Genomic DNA, 3,870 nt, shown 5'->3' on the forward strand with positions numbered 1-3,870 from the left:
GCACAGTAGTTTGTTGGCATCAGAGAAACCAGACATCGTGTGAACGCTTATCCCAATACACCCCAGCATCATATGATCAAATGCTAAGAACTCGATAGGTTTTTTTAAGATTCTGCTGTATTTGAGAATATATTTAATACTGAAGAAAGCTATCATATTTTAGCATTTTTTTATTGTTTTGTTATGAGGTATCTTATACTTCTGATGTTAAATCCGTTCTGTTATTAAATCTTAAATAACAACTACTTCTTCCTGAATGCTGTAAGATTTTATTCCATCTTAACTGAGACTTTGCACCTAAAATTAATTGCAGTAGCTAAATAATGAAACTATGGCAACAGGTGTTTATAATGAACATGGTGACAGACTACACTGGAGACACAGACAAAAGAAAAACCCCTACAAAGTGTAAGACTCTTTTCATACTCACCTCTTCTACCTGAAGTAACTGTTCAGGAAGCACACTGGTTTCATTTGCTCTAGTTTCTCCCATTAAAAGCTCCCCACTAGCTTTCTTCAGAACTCCTGCACAGTATGATAAAAGGGATCAAAGTTAAGATTAATTCTGTAGAAAAGTCAGCAGCCTACAACACCTTCTGATATATCCATATGAAGCATAAAAAACCCCTCAACAAGATGTAGGGGAATACTAATGTTATGATAAAGTCAAATTCAGGTTATACACAGCTCCTTTTATATTACATGATGAAATCCAAATCCCATTGTATTCATATTTTATACAAACACACATATAATGTGTAAAATATAGTTTCTTTTGTCATTAATTCATTTTTATACTGATTGTGCAGTCACCTATTCCTAGGGAGAACAGATAACGTTAGAACAGCTGTGTAGAAATTAATTTCTGTTCTTTGTTCAATAAATTATATGAATTGCACACTAATGTATTTTTATAGTTTTTACTTATTTGGAAATGCCAATATGATAAGAATAAAAAGACAGTTAATTAGTACAGTTATTATAAGCAAAATAATGGTGACAGGAAAAAGTGAAGCTCCTTAAGAAGGGCTGGTACAAGGCTCGCTCATAAATCCTGGAGTAATGGGAATATTGCCCCAGTTTTGACAAGGACAAACCAGTATCTGGGGTAGGCATCACTTTCATCAGCGTTTCAAACAATCCCGGAGGTTCCTGGAGTGCACTGATGATAACTTTCTCCTCCAAGTGATAGAGGAGCTGAAGAGGAGACGTGTTCTGCTGGATCTCATACTCACTAAAAAGAAGGGGCTTGTTGGGAATATGAAGGTCAAAGGCGGCCTTGGCTGCAGTGACCATGACGTGGTGGAGTTCAGAATCCCAGGGGCAGGGAGAGGGTGAAAAGCAAGCTCACAACCCTGGACTTCAGGAGAGCAGACTTTCGCCTCTTCAAAGATCTGCTTGGAAGAGTCCCATGGGATAAAACCCTCAATGGAAATGCGGCCCAAGAAAGCTGGTTAATATTCAAGCTCCTCCATGCTCAAGAGAGTTGGAAAAAAAATGCCAGGAAGTCTGCATGGATGAACAAGGAGCTCCTAGCCAAACTCAAACACAAAATGAAGCCTACAGAGGTGGAAGCAAGGACGGGTAACCTGGCAGGAACACAGGAACAAAGTCTGAGCATTCAGGGATGAAGTTAGGAAAGCTAAAGCCCAAATGCAACTAAATCTGGCCAGGGATGTCAAAGACAACAAGAAGAGCTTCTACAAGTACACAGGTGACAAATGGAAGACTAGGGAAAATGTGGGCCCATTGCTCACCGAGATGGGGGACCTGGTTACACAGACATGGAAAAGCCTGAGGTACTGAATGCCTTCTTTGCCTCAGTCTTTACTAACAAGACCAGCCTTCAGGAATCCCAGGTCCCAGAGACCAGGGGGTAAGTTTGGAACAAGGAAGATGTACCCTTGGTGGAAGAGGATCAGGTCTGGAAATACTTAAGCAAACTGGACGTACGTAAGTCCATGGGCCCTGATGGGATGCACCCACAAGTGCTGAGGGAGCTGGCAGATGTCATTGCAAGGCCACTCTCAATAATCTTTGATCAATCATGGCAACTGGGAGAAGTTGGAGGAAAGATTCGAGGAAAGCAAATGTCACTCCTATCAAGAAGGGCAAGAAGGAGAACTCAGGGAATCACAGGCCAGTCAACCTCATTTCAATCCCTGGGAAGGTGATGGAGCAGCTAATCCAAGCACATTATGGACAAAAAATTCATCAGGAGTACTCAGCATGGCTTCACCAAAGGGAAGTCATCCTTGACCAACTTGATAAACTTCTATGAAGAAATGGTTGGCCTGGTAGATGAGGAGAAAGCAGTGGATATTGTCTACCTGGACTTCAGTAAGGTCTTTGACACTCCCATAAGATACTGTTATGGGACAAGCTGTAGACAAGCTCTTGATGTATGGGCTGAAGCAGACAGTGAAGTGGATTGAAAACTGGCTGAATAGCCAGGCCCAGAGCGTGGTGATCAGTGGCACAAAGTCTAGTTGGAGGCTAGTAACTAGTGATTTATCTCAGGGGTCAGTACGGGGCCAGTTCCGTTTAACATCTTCATTAATGGTCTCGATGAGGGGGCAAAGTGTACCCTCAGCAAGTTTGAAGATGACACCAACTGGGAGGAGTGGTTGATATACCAGAGGGTCATGCTGCCATGCAGAGGGACCTCAACAGGCTGGAGAAATGGGCACACAAAAGTTCAACACGGAGAAGTGAAAAGTCCTGCACCTGGGGAGGAAAAACCCCAGGCACCAATCTAAGCTGGGGGCCATCCAGTTGGAAGGCAGCTTTGCAGCAAGGCACCTGGAAGTCCAAGCTGAACATGATCCAGCAATGTGCTCTTGCTGCAAAGAAGGCTAATGGTATCCTGGGCTGCGTTAGACGAAGTATTGCCAGCAAGTCAAGGGAGGTGTTCGTCCCCTCTACTCAGCACTGGTGAGGCCACACCTGGAGTATTGTGTCCAGTTCTGGGCTACTCAGTACAAGAGAGACATGGACATACTGGAGAGTGTCCAACAAAGGGCCATGAAGATGATTAAAGGCCTGGAGCATCTTACATATCAGCAAAGGCTGAGAGTACTGCGACTGTTTAGCCTAGGGAAGAGAAGGCTTGGCGGGGGATCTCATTAATGTATATAGATACCTGAAGGAAGGGTGCAAAGAGAACAGAACCAGGCTCCTCTCAGTGGTGCCCAGCGACAGGACAAGAGGCAATGGACACAGATGGAAACACAGGAGGTTCCCTCTGAACATCAGAAAACACTTTTTTCCTGTGAGGGTGACTGAGCACTGGAACAGGTTGTCCAGAGGGGCTGCGGAGTCTCCATTCTTGGGAGATACTCAAAAGCTGTCTGGACATGATCCTGGGCAACTGGCCCTGCATGGCCCTACTTGAGCAGAGGCTGTTGGACCAGATGACCTCCAAAGGTCCCTTCCAACCTCAACCATTTTGCAATTCTGTGAGTCTGTGTTTCAAAGGAATATGAAAATAAAACCAAACAATATGGTATTTTTAAAATCTGTCTCCTAGAATAAAGTTGGTAAACAACTGTTGTGGTTTCACCTGGCAGGCAGCCAAACACCAAGCAGCCACTAGCTCACTCCCCACCCCCCAGTGGGATGGTAGGAAAAGAACCAGGGAAAAAAAAAAGTAAAATTTGTGGATTGAGATAAAGACAGTTTAACAGAACAGAAAAGGAAGGTGAGCGGGGGGTTGCGGAAAAGGTAGAATGTACAAAATGAGTGATGCCCAATGCAATTGCTCATCACCCGCTGACTGATACCCAAGCAGTGATCACTACCTCCTGGACCACGCCTCCAATTTATATACTGAGTATGATGTCATATGGTATGGAATACCCCGTTGGCCAG

The 3,870-nt window shown here is 44.0% G+C and overlaps 1 pseudogene; it reads left to right on the forward strand.

The window, feature by feature from the left end:
* The first annotated feature begins 1,294 nt into the window (after positions 1-1,294).
* On the forward strand, positions 1,295-2,934 carry LOC104075825 (annotated as a pseudogene).
* Positions 2,935-3,870: the final 936 nt, after the last annotated feature.

The sequence above is a fragment of the Fulmarus glacialis genome, unplaced genomic scaffold (assembly GCF_000690835.1).
Source record: "Fulmarus glacialis isolate BGI_N327 unplaced genomic scaffold, ASM69083v1 scaffold3204, whole genome shotgun sequence".
NCBI lineage: Eukaryota > Metazoa > Chordata > Aves > Procellariiformes > Procellariidae > Fulmarus > Fulmarus glacialis.